The following is a 16,540-nucleotide window of genomic DNA, read 5'->3' as shown; positions in this document are numbered from 1 at the left end:
GAGGCCCAATGCTGTCCCCAGACCTTCCCGAAGCTCAAGCACAAAGCCGGATGCCGGTTCTCTGGGGCACTCCGCTCCCCTATCATAAAGCATCCTTTTCAGTTCCAGTACTTGACACAGGCACATTGTTTCTTGCTCCAAAGAGCCCTGATTAGCAGCAGCCCGATACAGTCCTTACTCTCTAAATAAGGCACTAGGTTCTCTTGAGTAATCTTCCAGATCCTCACCCCATAAGGATTCTCAGTTGTCTATGAAGGAGCAGGACGACCTCAGTGCTTTTCCATGTGCCTTGTGTTGTCTCCCTCCAGACCCCAGTTCAATTCTGTGCGGGACCTAATACATCAAACTCGGGGCAGGCATCTGGCACAGGCCCCCAGGGAAGGCAGCGCTCCCAGGGGACACTGTTGGAAACCGGAGCACCATGCTCTCGGGGGCCCCTGGCTCGGCCTAGGTACCCCACTCCCCAAAAAGGAGCAGCTTTACATGAGCCGCTCCACATGCTGGCCCAAAGAAGGAGGGACAAGAGGATGAGGACAAACGATCAAGTCACGACAAGGAAGCACACACACGCAAGACAGGCCACCAAGCAATGGCCACAGCCTGAACCCAAGGCTCCCTCCGTGAAGGCACATGCTTCCCGTCCTGGATGGAGGCCCCGGGAGGGAGGCGGAGGTAAGTTATGGTTGACAGCTCAGCGGTCAGACAGTGACACCCCAGAGAACACCCATGCCTCTGAATCAGCAGGCCGCAAAGACAAATAAACTGCTTTTCACTTTGCGATCTGGCTTATACATAGTGGTTAAGGGGGAAAGAAAGAGGAAGTGACCGAGGCAGTGGGCTGAGGTGTAGAGGCTCCAGTCCCCACCACCCAGGCCTGCTTGGCCCAGGACCCGGAGACCCTGTGGGCCTTCCTTTTCGGGTTAACCATGATCCTTATTTGACTACAAATGGGAAAAAAAAGGGGAGAGAGAGACAGACAGACAGACAGACTGACAGACAGACAGAAGGGAGGAGGAGAAAGCAAGGGAAGAAAGAAAAGGAAAAAGAAAAAAACTCCATATAGAGATGTTTAAGGATACATATCTAAAACGAAGAAAGAAAGGGGCATCTAGAGAGAGAACAGCTTTTAAAAGCAAACTCCAGAGTTATTGCCTGGGACTTATTCAGTGACATTAATAACATTAAGGCTCTGACCATATTTGCATAACTATATTATATGACCTTTCAACATCACTTGAGACAGAAGAATGTCTTCTTCAGAATCATGAGCTTCTGTAAGAAGCACCTTCGGACATTGCTTACATAAGTCTTCATTTACTTGACAAGGTACAATGTTGTTAAGGGCAACAGATCATTCGCAAAAATTCTTTAAAAGAATGAATAGGAATTCTGGTAGCTTTAAAAAATTGCAAAATAAGCTGCTTCATGAAACACCCTGGAAGAAAAAAGTTAATCACAATAATTAATATCTGTTGTCATGATGATTATTACTGACATAATGTCTAATGTTTATTAAAATGGTTACCTTTGCTAAGCGCCTAATATGCACCATTTCGTTTAACTCTCATAATAACACTATGGTAAAAATAGTACAATTAGGAGTTCCCACTGTGGCGCAATGGGTTAAGGACCTGGTGTTGTCTCTGTAGCAGCATGGGTCACTGCTAAGGCACAGGTTTGATCTCTGCCCTGACACAGTGAGTTAAGGATCCCACATTGCTGCAGCCATGGCATAGGTCACAGCTGTGACTCAGATTCAATCCCTGGCCCGGAAACTTCCATATGCCAAAAGTGCAGAAAAAAATAAAAATGAAAAAAAATAATAAATTAAAAAAACATAGTGCAATTAGTGCAGGAGATGCTAATGCTGCTGGTCCAGGGAACACAGTTGGAGAAGCAGTGCCTTAGAGAATAATGGAGTCTGTCTTTTCTCTTCCTCCCCTTTGTCTCTGAGCTTCATTCCGGGCCCGGTTAGGATGGCAGCAGAAGCACATGTTCCAGCCTTACACACTAGCGCTGATGCAGAGGCCAGGATCCACGGCCGGCTCAAACTGCCAGACTGAATGCTGGCCACCCCACATGGCTTTTTCTTTCTTCCAGACAAAAGATACCAAAATGCCAAATAAGTAAACTGTTCACAGATCAAAATGGATTTTCAAAATACTTATTTTTAAGCATGCTTTCTAAATAACAACAATGTTCTAGGAATAATTTATAATTATAGAAATTTATAATTTTTTCTGGTTTCAGAAAAATATCTGTGCACTGGCAAAACATGATTAAATACTTAATCATCTTTATATCAGAATTAAGCAAGATGAAGTACAATTAATGTCTTCAACTACTATTGACTTTGAAAAGGCCCATATCAGGTAACAAAGTGAAAGAAGAAAAATGCTAATGACACTTTCTAAGTGATGACTCTATGGACAATTATCCCAGAAGGGAGTTTTTATTAGCACGATTTAATTAACCCATGTTAACAGGTAGGTACAAAAAGCTCAGAAAGACTTAAAAAAAAAAGCTCATCACCTCCCAAAGTGCAGGTCAATGTTAAGCCCTTGATTCAAACCCAGGCCTTTCTGCCTCCAAAGCCCAAATTCTTTGCACTATACCACACATCAAAACTCCCTCTAATAAAAATTTATGGAATTATAAAAACATAGTGCTAGACAGGTCCTGAGAGACTTGCTAATTCAACACCTCATTTGATAGAAAACATTTAAGAGATAAGAATAGACACGGTGGGGTTCCCTTGGTGGCTCAGCCGTAATGAACCCGACTAGTATCCATGAGGATGCAGGTTCAATCCCTGGCCTCGCTCAGTGGGTTAAGGATCTAGCGTTGCCGTGAGCTGTGGTGTAGGTCACAGACACAGCTCAGATCTGGTGTGTAGGCCAGGTGCTACAGCTCCAATTCAACCCCTAGCCTGGGAACTTCCATATGCTGTGGGCATGGCCCTAAAAAGAAAACAGCAAAAAAACAAGAATAGATGTGGTAACACGCCCTCACAGATGGTCCCCACAATCGCTCCCTTCCTTCGTACAAGCACACTGCTCTTCCCTCCTGACCTTGTGATGTGCTGACCAACAGAATATAGTGGAAGAAAGAGTCTTCCAATCCAGATGAAACCCTTAGGAAGCCTAGCAGCTTCCACCGTCATGTTCTCCAAGAAACTGATGCCAAGCTGTTAAGGGAGCTCAAGCTAGACTAGTGAAGGACAAGATGCCTTGTGAAGAGAGAGAGGCATCGTGGAGGAGGACCCAAAATGGCGCAAAGCCTTCTGGAGCTTTCCAGCCCAGTCCGTATCTGAAGGCACCCAAGTGAGTGACCCAGTCAATGTCATGTAAAGCAGAAAAACAGCCCAGTTAGATTTCTGACCCAAGGAATTATGACAGGTTGGGGGCTGGCTGGTGACATAGCTACAGATAACTGAAGTTAACTGACCTGTCCATAATCAAGAATCAGTAGTAAGGGCTGAAACATAAGCCCCCTGACTTCTAGCTCAGCCACCTGGCACTACAGCCCACCTTGTAAACTGACACACAAAGAGAGCACCCCAAGGACTAGTGACCTATGGCTTTACCACGACATCCCATAAAGAAACAGATTCGAACAAAACTACTGTACTTATTTGCTCACAATTCAGCTCTGCAGGAAAGTCTCTGTGTTTCCCTCACCTATTGCTGTTTAAATTCTTTTTCTTCTTTTTAGGGCCTCACCTGTGGCCTATGGATGTTCCCAGGCCAGGGGTCAAACTGGACCCACAGCAGAGGCCTATGCCCCAGCCACAGTGGATCTGAACTGTATCTGTGACCTATGCAGCAAAGCTGGATCCTTAATCCACTGAGCAAGGCCAGGGATGGAACCCACATCCTCATGGACACTAAATGTCAGGTTCTTAACCTGCTCAGCCACAATGGGAACGCCTGCTGCTTAAATCCTGACGCATTAATTTCTCATGACAAAGCTCCAAGGATAGGGACAGGCAATTATCACCCTTGTCTGTGTCTCTGGGGCCCACCCCAGGGTCTTGACTGTCAGGGATAAATGAAGATTTACTAACTGACATGTGAAAAGAATTAGACTAGTCTTCACTCCAAAGAATTACGAGACTAAGAACAAATAAGACACCCAGGTCAAGTCCCTCTAATACTATACAGAATGTCACTGTGAAATAATTACCGAGGGCCCATGACATGCATAAAGTGTTCTTTTCCCAAACACTCTGACAGCACTGTCTTTTATTATTACTCCGATACCCACAAGAAACTCCCTCAAACAGGGGAATAACAGCACTATCCCACAGTTGAAGAAATGGGCGCTCAGGAAGGTAACACAAGCACAAGTGAAGCCCAGTCACAGGTGAAGCCACAATGGGAAAGCAGGAAGCTTTATTAAAAGCCTGATGCTCATTTGACCTTCTAGAACCCTTTCCTCAAAAACCTGAGGATCTATGATGAAAGAACCTAGAGTAACAGGAATAGAACATACAGAACCACAGAAACTTAGGATGAGACATGATGATCTCAGTATGATCCAGAATATATGGTGAATTTTTTCAGGTCATGAGAACTGGGGCACTAGACCTGTCACACGCCTTGCCAGCATCAATATGACACTACGTCTCTGTGAAACAAACAGCATGACATTCTTTCTCACCTCAGATCACCCTTGCAAAATATAGAGGGAACACTTCCAAACTCCTACAAAGCCAGCATTACCTTGATAACAAAACTGCTGGGCAGGGTCACTAAAAAACTCATTTGTGGAGTTCCCACTGTCGAACAGTGGGTTAAGGATTCAGCATAGTCGCAGCTGTGGCATAGGCTGCAGAGGCAGCTCGGATTCAATCCCTGGCCTGGGAATTTCCATATGCTGGGGGTGCAGCCAAAAAACCCCCCTGCAAAAAAAAGTCTTATTCATTACTTGATGTCTGTAATGGTCCTAAAATCAGAATGATATTGTCACATGCTACTCACATGTGACACAAAGTGACACGTGCAATGGCCTGGTTTCCTATATTACGTAATCACGGGTACTCCAAGAGGCTCTTCTCAGAGAAGCATGGAAAAGGATAAGACTAAGTGCACACTGTGCATCTTTACATCATGTCACTAACGGCTGGATGGTTGTACATATGCAATGACTCTTCCGGGAAATGTCATTTCCATGCCCCCCACTCCAGAGTTCTGAGACACAAGGACACTCTGTCAGTCCCACCCCATCTCCCACTTCCTCTGTCCTGCATCCCCAAAACTCACAGCAACATTAACAACAAGAAAAGGCGAGCAGGAAGAGCAGTTAAACGGAATGACACAGTGACTTCAAGGACTCTGCCCCACTGGAAATCCTCCAGTCTTTACTGCCAAGACCAGGGCTGAGCTGGGGTCCCAAAGCCTTCCAAGGGCCACAGGGATCCTCCCTCTCAGCCCTCACTGCTGCCTCAGGGATGCATGTTGTTGGCGGGGGCGGGGGCGGGGGGGTGGGGGAAAGAGCACACCAAAGGCAGTCTTGTGTCACCGAACGCTTTCTCCAAGGCCACTGTGGATTGTCTGGGTGGTTCTGTTTTCTACTGCTGTGGTGTTTCTTGGTGAGGAGAACTGTGAGAAGAGATGAAAAACATCCACAGGCCTAACAGGCGAAGTGTGAGGCCATCTACTCCCAGGCAAACAAAGGCGGGGCAAACAAACGCGGGCATGCAGGATGTCACGCTAACTCAGGAAGGAGCCAGCGATTTTAGAAGACCTTAGCTGCTGCACTTCTTGGATCATGATGTCTGCCCAGTTACTTTACAAAACGCAGAACAAGGATGCCCTCTACAGCCCTCACCAAGAATCCAGGGAACTTAGTGAGTTCTTGTGTCCCAGAGATCCTGAATCTACTTTCCAACTCAGAATTATTTTTACGCTAGCATAAGTTAATAACATACATATATGCTTTGTATGGATGTTGAAAAAAAATTAAAGTCTCATGGTCTGACACTAATTAAAATAAGATATAGCAGGAGTTACTGTTGCGGCTCAGTGGTAATGAACCCCACTAGTATCCATGAGAATGAGGGTTTGATTCCTGGCCTCACTCAGTGGGTTAAGGGTCCCACATCGCCATGAGCTGTGGTGGAGATCGCAGATGAGGCTCAGATCTGGTATTGCTGTGGCTGTGGTGTACACTGGTGGCTGCAGCTTCAGGTGGACCCCTAGCCTGGGAACTTCCATACACCTTGGGTGTGGCCCTAAAAAGACAAAAAAAAAAAAAAAAAGATATAATGATGTCCAAAGAATTATATCATCATTATACCAAAATAATTTACTTTCCTGAAGGCCATATAGAAGCAAAGTCTATACATTGCCATTTTGGCTATTGAAAAGGCTATTTTCAAAAGAATTACTTAAAATATTTTCCCCTGTGATCTCCTAACAGGGGCAACAAGTTGAGATCAAACGTTTTTAAGAAACATACCACAAGTTGAAGATTACAATATCCCTTTCTGGGACTGAAAAAAGGCCCGTAAGAAATAACTCTAAGTTTGAATGATTTCCCTGCTGCCCACGAGCCACGAGGAAAGAAACCTCTCATCTTTGTAATAGGGCAAGTGAAGGATCCTAGGTGCCTTGGAGATGCTCCAGGTTACTCCAGGCAAATACAAAAGAAGCAGAGCACAGGTCCTGCTTCTTGGAAATGTGACTGGGAAGAGTGATGGTATAAAAGCATGGATGGCTATAGACATGAACAATGGAGAATACACATAATACATGGCAACAGAAGCTGCATATCGCAGTCAAAGGAACAATGAGAGGGTCAGCAATGCAGGAAAAGTTTAGCTTCTGTGTGAAAAGAAAAGTGACCTTTGGTCAAGCCTGGGGAAAGCTGAAGGGAAGAAAAGGTGAGAGAGAACAAATAGGAAGAGAGAAAGACCCCAGGCCATCTCACTGTGGGAAAAGCAAATGCATCAGTTTCATAGCAGTAGGTGGGCCAGGGTCCTAAGTTTCAAGATGAAAACATGGGTCACACTTAAAGGGGATGTGGAGAACAGTTTTCGGGGTGCCTTAAATTTGGCTGGAGAGTTTAGAGTAGATCTGAAGAAACAAAAATTCTGATCAGATAAGAAGGAAGTGACATGATCAAAATGATGTTAAGGAGTTCCTGTCGTGGTTCAGCAGAAACCAATCTGACTAGTATCTATGAAGATGCAGGTTTGATCCCTGGCCTCGCTCTGTGGGTGAAGGATCCGGCGCTGCCGTGAGCTATGGTGTAGGTCAAAGATGTGGCTCAGATTCCATGTTGCTGTTGCTGTGGCTGTGACGAAGGCTGGCAGCTGAAACTCCAATGTGACCCCTAGCCTGGGAACCCCCATATGCCTCGAGTGCAGCCCTAAAAAGACAAAAGAAAGCAAAAAGAAAATGATGTTAAGAAAAGCATCATCCTGGCACTTGTATAGACACACTGGAATGCCAGGACAAGAAAGCCATAAAGGTCATCCAGAGAGTCGTGCAGAAATATAAACAACAAGGATAATAAAGGCTGATATTTATTTATTTACTTATTTATTTATTTTTGTCTTTTGAGGGCCGCACCCACAGGATATGGAGGTTCCCAGGCTAGGGGTCGAATCAGAGCTGTAGCCACCAGCCTACGCCACAGCAACACAGGATCGGAGCCACGTCTGCAACTAACACCACAGCTCACGGTAATGCCAGATCTTTAACCCACTGAGCGAGGCCAGGGATTGAACCTGCAACCTCATGGTTCCTAGTCAGGTTTGTTAACCACTGACCCACAACAGGAATGCCATAAAGGCTGAATTTATAAGAAAAGGAAAGAGAAGATTCGAGTCCACTGAGGATGGATGCATTATACAGATGACTGTGAACGAAGGATAGGGACAGCATCACGGGCAAGCCCAGGACGTGTGAGGGTAATGTCAGGGACATTCAAAGCAAAAACCGCTTTAGAAGAAAATGTGATAAACTGAATTTTTTTTTTTTCATTGCTGTACTGCAGCATATGGAAGTTCCGGAGCTAGAGGTCAAACCACAGCTGCAGCTGCCGGCCTACGCCACAGCCACAGCAGCAATGGAGCCGAGCTGCATCTGAGACCCAGGTCGCAGCTTGCAGCAACACCAGATCCTTTAACCCACTGAGCGAACCCTCATCCTCAGAGACAATGTCAGGTCCTTAACCTGCTGAGCCACAAAGGGAACTCCAGATAAACTGAATACTTAATGTGGAGTTCTGGGGATCATTTTAAGCAGAGACTTCATGGAGGCAGGTGGAAAGTTTTAACTGAAAAGAGGGTGAGGAGAAGCCAGGGCTGTACTTAAACACTTCCTAATCATCCCCAAAATGAACAGATGAGCTGATACACATGGGAAAGGATTGTGGAAACACAGCCCAGAAAATTGAGTGTCTGGCCAGAAAGGTGGAGAAAACACTTGGAAAAGGAAGTTTTAGGTCCAACAAGAACTTTGTTTCAAAGTCATCAACACTCAGAACAAGCACTCTCAACTAGAGTGAGAAGGTCCCTGAAAGCTTTAAGCCTGAGGCAGAATTAATTGGGAAACTGTTGATAAACTTTTTATAATTTTTTTCCAATTCTATCAAGTACTCAGCACACATTTAGTTGAATAGCTCCCAGCATAAGCAATATAACAGAAGAGAAAACATGCAGTGGAAGAAGGACAGCAGTGACTTTAACTGGAGTGTCATCCATCCCTAGGCAAACTCAGAGGGATCCTGTATGTCTTCCAAACTTCAGGCTCACCCAACAAATAGAATTTAAAAGGAACTGGAAGATGAAGGGTCAAGCACCAGCAGAAGAAATACAGACGTACGTCTTTTACCTTGAAAAGTCACATAAAGACAAGTGCCTTTGTAAAAATATTCTCAAGGATAAAGGTTGCACACTTTTCCTTAAGATTTATTTCTTGTAAAGGATGTTGTCATTCAAAACTTTTGCGATCTATTTTGTTAGGATACTTCAGTTTCATTTTTTCTTAAAATTTAGTAGAGAGTCATTAACTAGAACTCACTGATAAGCAAAGTAGTTGCATAAATCTTTTTTTCCATACACATTTGCCAATGCATCTATTTCCAAATGAGTACTGAGGACAAAGTACCACATTCTCCTTTAGGTAACAGAAAAACCTAGGACACAGAATTGAAGGTATTCACTGAGGCAAACTAGCAAGACAAAAAGCCATTTGCTATTTAACTTTCTTTCTCTGGAAGTTCAAAGAGTTGCTCTTCACTTTTACTTTGACTATGAAGGGGAAATTACTGTCAATTCTTGGGCATATTTCTCTTTTTGTGGTTGTTCTAAGGAATGCAGAGGCTAAGGTTAACTGAACTTCAGAGAAGAACATAAAACTATAATTGCTACAAAGGAGTGGAAAGAAAAACAGAGATAGTAGAGACGATTTTTTTTTTTTAATGTAAAAATCTCTCCTCTCCTTGTTAACACTAATAAAATCTTCAATCTGTTACTTGAGATTTAGAAAATAACTCAGTCTTCCTCCCCCAGAGTCCGGTGAACTGCTGGAATAAAAAGTGGACAACCATCAACAGCACAAGGGAAAGCTTTGGGTCTCCTGGAGTGAGTGGGAAGGAGGAGGTCATTACACACTCCCAGTGGAAGAAGACAAAGCCAGATCCACATTCCAGGGAAATCTGGCAGTCCGACTTTTTCCTTAAATACAGACTGGCCTGTCACTAAGCCAGGCGCTGCAATCTTCCCAGGCTGCCACTGCTAGGGAAGCCAGGAATCCTTTCTAATTAATCAAGCCCTCCCAACAAAAATTTTCCCACCCACAATAAAGTGGGCTGGGGGAGGGGGGGCCAGGAGAGGAAGCAGTAGAGCAAGTCTGGTAGCCCCAAGAATTCTAGACTTTAGTGTAATACCTAACTAATCCCAAGAAAACAGATGCAGGAAGCAGAGGAAATGATTTACAGAGACAGAGACAGACAATGAAGTAGGAACCATTCACAGTACTGCTTTGCCGGAGCCCAAGTTGAACATTTATAATCATAAGATGTAATTATAATTGAATGGCTTTGAGACCTGGCAACATGCCCTAGTTTTTAGAATACCTGTAAAGCAGGCGATGGACCCATAAACTTTTGGCAGGTAGATATCATGCATATTAATTTGACACTTTTAACAATAATTTATTATTCAAATGTATTTTCTTTTTACTAAGCACTGTGTTTTAATAGATAAGAGTCCATGATTAATACATTATATGTCCACGTCTATTTCTTGCTTCCACTTGCAAAGGAAGCCTTGATCTTGCTAATCTGCCCAGCCCTTGCAGTCAATTTAACCTAAGGTAATTTCATCTAAAGCTTACAAACTCCAAGGAGGCAGGAGCACAGAAGGATACACTGTTAGACCTATGCTATCCAACTCAGTTGCTACTGCCCATGTGTGCCTGCTGAAAACTGGAAGCATGGCCAGTAGGAACTGAGATGTGCTTTAAGAGAGGTATTTATATACCTAAATCAGCTGCATATATAATATATACACATGCATATGTATATATGTAAATATTTCAGACTTTGTAGGCATATTTGGAAACAACCTAAATGCCCATTAACAGATGAATGGACAAGGTCTTTGTTGCAACTATTCAGCTCTGACACTGTAGCACAACAGCACCCAGAGACAATATGTAAACAAATGGGAGCGTCTGTGTTCCAATAAAACTTTCTTTACAAAAACAAGCAGCTCATCTGTGAGACGTAATTTGCTGACCCCTGGTCCCTAAAGAATTTACATACAATTATGAAGGTTCTAAAATACTATGGTGGGTGCAGAGCTAGAATTAAGATCACTGAAGAGCCCCTGGGAGATGTGTGTCCACTGCCACTGCTACTGTCGACTGAGCATGTAGTCACTAGACTATAGGACACAGCTTCTTGCCCTGAGCTGTAGTGGCACAGAAGTCAAGAGACCCTGAAAGCTGTGGTCCCAAGGACATTCTCCTCTCATATACCACTGCCATTTCCTGCAACTCTGGCCTAGAAGGCAGTTAGAAGAAAGGGTTCATGGCCAGGGTCACAGCAGTTTGTTTTGCTTTGTTTTGTTTAAAGCACTCTTCTATGCAGGAAGGTCAGAAGACTTTCCTTCATTTCAATAAGAGTAATTTGTTTGCACAGATAATTAATACCATTTCAAAGAAGTCTCAGAATAAACAACTGAGATGCAAGTAGCAAATAATTTGGTATTCATCTGGTTTTCTGTTACTTTGGAAAGCTAGCTCTATCCAAGTATTTTTCCTTTTTCTTTTTCTTTTTTTCGTCCTTTTGCCTTTTCTAGGGCCGCTCCCTCGGCATATGGAGGTTCCCAGGCTAGGGGTCCAGTTGGAGCTGTGGCCACCGGCCTACACCAGAGCCACAGCAACGAGGAATCCGAGCCGCGTCTGCGGCCTACACCACAGCTCACGGCAACACCAGATCCTTAACCCACTGAGTAAGGCCAGGGATCGAACCTGCAACTTCATGGTTCCTAGTCAGATTCGTTAATCACTGCACCACGACGGCAACTCCATATCCAAGTATTTTTCAACCCAGATGTTCAAAAGTAAGTGCATCTATATGAAATTTCATAAGTTAATTCCTTTTAACTTTTATTTGTTAATTTGATTTTTTATCATGGTAATCCACATATAATCCACATGGTAATCCACAGATTAAAATGATATAGCAAAAACAGACCTCTTCTAACCCATCCTGCCTCCATTCTGCCTCCATTCCCACCTCCTTTTTGCTCTGAGGATGGAACATTAACCAAAACAGATAGAAGAAAGATGCTAAACACCAATAATAAAATGATCATTAAAAAATTTCCAAATACTTAGAAACTATACAATATACATCTGAATAACCCATTAATCAAAAATGAAACATAATGAAAATTAGAAAATATTTTGATTTGATAGAACTACCATATGACCCAGCAATCCCACTCTTGGGCATATATCCAGACAAAACTTTCACTGAAAAAGATACATGCACCTGTATGCTCACTGTAGCACTATTCACAATAGCAAAAATATGGAAACAACCTAAATGCCCATTGACAGATGAATGGATTAAGAATATATGCTATATATATACATATACATATATATATATATATATATATATATATAATGGAATACTACTCAGCCATAAAAAAGAACAAAACAATGCCATTTGCAGCAACATGGATTGAACTAGAGACTCTTATACTAAGTGAAGTAAGTCAGAAAGAGAAAGGCAAATACCGTATGATTTCATTTATATGTGGAACCTAATATACGACACAAATGAACCTTTCTACAGAAAAGAAACGCATACACTTGGAGAACAGACGTGGTTGCTGGTAGGAGGGGAGATAAACTGGGAGTTTGGGGTTAATAGATGCAAACTATTGCATTTGGAATGGATAAGCAATGAGATCCTGCTGTATAGCACAGGAAACTATATCTAGTCACTTGTGATGGAGCATGATGGAGGATAATGTGAGAAATATATATATATATATATATACACACACACACACATACCAATAGGTCACTTTGCTGTACAACAGAAATTGACAGAACACTGTAAATCAACTATAATGGAAAAAATAAAAACCTAAAAAAAACTTTTGAATGAAAGCAAAATTCCTACTTTAGCCACATTTCTATCAAAACAAAAGGATACAATTAAAGTAGGTGCTTAGAGAGAAATTTATAGCTTTAAGTGTACATGCTAGAACAGAAGAAAGGTTCACAATCAGTGATTTAAGCTTCCACCTTAAGAAGCTAGAAAAAGGAGTTCTTTTCTTGCACAATGGGTTGAAGATCCGGCATTGTCACTGCAGGGGCTTGGGTCACTGCTGTGACATGGGTTTGATCCCTGGCCTGGGAAAATTCCCCATCCCATGTGTGTGGCCAAAAAAAAAAAAAAAAGAAGCTAGAAAAAGAAGAGTAAATTTGCTCAAAGATTGTAGAAGGAAGGAAATTATAACAATAATAGGGAGTTCCCTGGTGGCCTAGTGCTTAAGGACTTGGTACCTTTACCACTGTGGCCTGGGTTCAACACTTGGTCTGAGAACTGAGATCCCACATTAAGCTACCACATACTGTGGCCAAAAACAAACAAAAAGAAAAGAAAAGAAAGAAGAAAGTAAACAAGTATGCTACAGGGGAAAAAAAAAAATCAAAGCCAGAAGTTGGTTCTCTGAAAAGACTAATAAAATTAATTAATATTTAATATTTAATTAATATTTAATATTTATCAATATCATTCCTTTGGAAATGCAAATCCAAGCCACAGGAGATATCACCTCACATCTGTTAGAATAGCTATTACCAAAAAGACAAGAGATAAATGCTGGTGAGAATGTGGAGATAAAGGAACCCTGGTGTCTGGCTGGTGGGAATGGAATAGGTGCAGCCATTATTGAAAACAGTATGAAGATGCCTCAAAACTTTAAAAACCGAACTATCATAGGATCCAGCAACCCCACTTCTGGGAATATATATGAAGGGTATGAAATCACTATCTTAAAGAGATATCTGCACTCCCAAGCTCACTGCAGCATTATTCACAATAGCCAAGATATGGAAACAACCCATGTCCATTGACAGATGAATGAAGAAAATATGGTATATGCATACAATGGAATATTATTCAGCCATCAAAAAGAAGGAAGTTCTGCCATTTGCAATAACACAGACAGACCTTGAGGATATGATGCTAAGCGGAGTAACTCAGAGAAAGACAAATACTATATGATTTCACTTATACATGGAATCTTAAAACACCAAATTCATAGCAACAGAGTAGAATGGTGGTTGCCAGGGACTGAGGGATGGGGTAAATGGGTTGATGCAGGTTGAGGGTGAAAACTTTCAGTTACAAGGGGAGTACGTTCTGGGAAGCTAATGTACAGCATGGTAACCAACTTAATGACACTGTACTGTGAACTTGAGAGTGAAGCTTTAATGCTCTCATCATAAGAACAACAAAACAGTAATTACGTGAAGTGAAGGATACGTTAACTAAACTTATTGTGGTCAATGTTTTGTAGCTTATACATTTATCAAATCACCACACGGTACACCTTAAACTTACACACTGTTGTATGTCATATATATTTTAATAAAGCTGGGGGGAAAAAAATCACCCCTTTGGAACATTCAACTCTGGCTGTCAGAGTATTTGGAAGCCAGGATAGCTGAGAGCTGGTACCTTCATGCCAAAAAAGGGTAGGAGAGAGGGAGGAATTAGGAATAAACTCATTCTGTCCCTTTCCTCAGCTGTTGCTAAGGTGCTCCGTCCTTCCGAGAAAGTTAAGGTCACGTTGGAGTGAGGCCCCCACTTCATCCGGCTACTAGCACCATGCCTGGCAGCACCATCCTAGCATTCATCAGCACCATAGCCTCCATCTCAGAGCTTTCCTGCATCTATTCTGCCCTCATCCTGCACGATGATGAAGTGATGGTCACAGGGGATAAGATCAAGTCCCTCATTCATACAGCAAGTGTAAATCATGAGCCTTTCTGGCCAGGCTTGTTTGCAAAGGCTCTGGCCAGTGTCAACATCAGGAGCCTCATCTGCGATGTGGGGGCTTGGTGGACCTGCCCCAGCAGCAGGTCCTGCCCTATCCAACTGCTGCCCCAGCTGAGAAGAAAGCTGAAGCAAAGAAAGAAGTCTAATGATGATACGGGCTTTGGTTTTTTTGGCTAAACTTCTATAACACATTCAATAAGAAAAGCTGAGCTCTTGGAAAAAAAAAAAAAGGAATAAACTAATTCTAGCTAAGTCCAGAGTTGCAAAGAACTTCAGCTTTCAGTTCTTCCTATCAACTTAGCGCATAATACCAAGCTTGACACAGAAATAAGGACTCAATTTGTAGATATCCTCATATAATACTCTTGGGTTCATAGGGGTACGTTTGTCCACAATTTCTTGGTCCAGAAGCCTATTCAATAGAGCTTCTCCTTCATTCTCTTGAGGAAGTGCAGACTTCATGAAAATGCAACTGAAAAAAAAAAAAATCTCTACTCACTGACCAAGGGAAGGAACATGAAAGCCTGCCATCCACCCAGAGCTATGAGAGGAGCGAGGGGAAGGAAAAACAGCAAGGAAAACACTGGAAAAGACTAAAAACACTAAGCCAGTGCCATACTCTGTAATGGGTTGTAAAGTCAGACTACCCACAAGGTGGTGGAATCCCAAACCCTGAAATTAATATAGACCTGATCCAAAACCACCAAAATGCCAATGGCTCCAGCAGAAGTAAACCTGAAACTACTCTGCTGCTCTGCAGGGCGGGGCTTGTAGATCTTTCCACCAGTGAATTTCACACTTAGTGAGTAACAGTGGAAATAACAGAACAATCTAAAAGGGGCTATGAAATAATCACTTTTAGATTATGAAGGAGATAAAAAGAAGGTTATGGAAACATATTGAAAAACAGGACAAATATATATATATATATTAAAAAAAAACCTCACATAATGGAAGACTATCTTTAGAAACCATGTATTTGATAAGAGGCTTGTATCCAGAACATATAAAGACCTCTTAAAGCTCAACAACTCAACACATTTTTTTTAAATAGGCAAAAAATTGCATGTATTTTCTCCAAAGAACATATACAAATGACAAGAAAGTACATAACAGATGTTTTCATAATTCGATATTAGGGAAATGCAAACCAAAACCAAAATGAGATACAGCTTTAAACTTCTTAGATAGTTAAACCAAAAAATGAAGACATAGTAAGTGATACGGAAGATGAAAGAAACTGCAACCTTCCTGTTTTGCTGATTAGAAATGTAAAATGGTGCGGCCTCTTTGGGAAACAAGTTGGTATTTCCTAAATATGTTGAACACAGAGACATTATAGGATGCAACACTACCATTTCTAGGTATATACCCCTCAGAAATGAAAACATATGCCCACACAAAACAATGCACAAAAGTGTGTATACAAATTGATAATTGCCAAAAAATGGAAATAAGCCAAATATCCATCAGCTGATTAATGGATACAGAAAAAGTATAATCAAAAATTGAATATTCCATAATAAAAAAGGAAATAAAAGTGCTGATACACAAGAAAACACTGATGAGCCTTGAAAACATTATGCTAAGTGAAAGAAGCAAGTCACAGAAGACAACATACTATTTGATTCCATGTATGTGAAACAGCCAGAAAAAGCAAATCTATAGAGGTAGAAGGTAGATAGGTTATTGCCTGAGGTGAGGGTGAATCCTGCTTCCTAAAGAGGGCAGGTTTCCTTTGGTGGGTGATGAAAATATTCTGAGATTAAATAGTGGTAATGGCACAATTCTGTGAATATGCTAAAATATATTTTAAATGGGTAAATTTTATGATATATGATAAATCTCAATCATGCTATTATTTATGATAAAAATATTGGGAACAAATTGTCTCACACATTAGAACATCAGGAAATAAATTTTAGTGCATTTGATCAATGATGGCTTCTCAGAACTGAATCATCTGGATAAACTGTTTCAAATGAATATTACTGAG

At 41.9% G+C, this 16,540-nt stretch overlaps 1 protein-coding gene and 1 pseudogene across 1 annotated transcript in view; one reads left to right on the top strand and one right to left on the bottom strand.

Moving 5' to 3' along the window:
* Positions 1-16,540, bottom strand: part of SLX4IP (SLX4 interacting protein) — a 211,837-nt gene that overhangs the window by 164,832 nt on the left and 30,465 nt on the right.
* On the top strand, positions 14,374-14,721 carry LOC100620883 (large ribosomal subunit protein P1 pseudogene; annotated as a pseudogene).

Source organism: Sus scrofa, chromosome 17 (genome assembly GCF_054392235.1).
Source record: "Sus scrofa isolate SSC_HxYL_T2T_F1_AM1 chromosome 17, Sscrofa_HxYL_maternal_Yorkshire_Landrace_v2.0, whole genome shotgun sequence".
Taxonomy (NCBI): Eukaryota; Metazoa; Chordata; class Mammalia; order Artiodactyla; family Suidae; genus Sus; species Sus scrofa.
The sequence above is the reverse complement of the archived record's forward strand: the minus strand, read 5'-3'. Positions and strand labels throughout refer to the sequence as shown.